The following is a 289-nucleotide window of genomic DNA, read 5'->3' as shown; positions in this document are numbered from 1 at the left end:
CCCCCCAAGCCTCCGGCTCTCCTGCTCTGCTCTCTGCCCGGTGACCAAGGGAGCCACGTTTCCCCAAGCTGCCAACTCTCCCACTTCTGCTCTCTGTCTGGCCCCTGTGTATGCAAATTAACCCACCATCTTTGTCTGGTTAATTTGCATATTCACTCCTGACTGGCTGGTGAGCGTAGCGAAGGGAGGTCAATTTACATGTTTCTTTTATTATATAGGTCTAGAGGCCCGGTGCACAAAAATTTGTGCACTCGGGGGGGGGAAGGAGGGGGGGCCCTCACCCAGCCTG

At 55.4% G+C, this 289-nt stretch overlaps 1 protein-coding gene across 4 annotated transcripts in view; it reads right to left on the bottom strand.

The window, feature by feature from the left end:
* Positions 1 to 289, bottom strand: part of SPPL2A (signal peptide peptidase like 2A) — a 54,040-nt gene that overhangs the window by 11,189 nt on the left and 42,562 nt on the right. The gene's annotated exons all lie outside the window — the stretch shown is intronic.

The sequence above is a fragment of the Myotis brandtii genome, unplaced genomic scaffold (genome assembly GCF_000412655.1).
Source record: "Myotis brandtii unplaced genomic scaffold, ASM41265v1 scaffold182, whole genome shotgun sequence".
Lineage (NCBI taxonomy): Eukaryota > Metazoa > Chordata > Mammalia > Chiroptera > Vespertilionidae > Myotis > Myotis brandtii.
The sequence above is the reverse complement of the archived record's forward strand: the minus strand, read 5'-3'. Positions and strand labels throughout refer to the sequence as shown.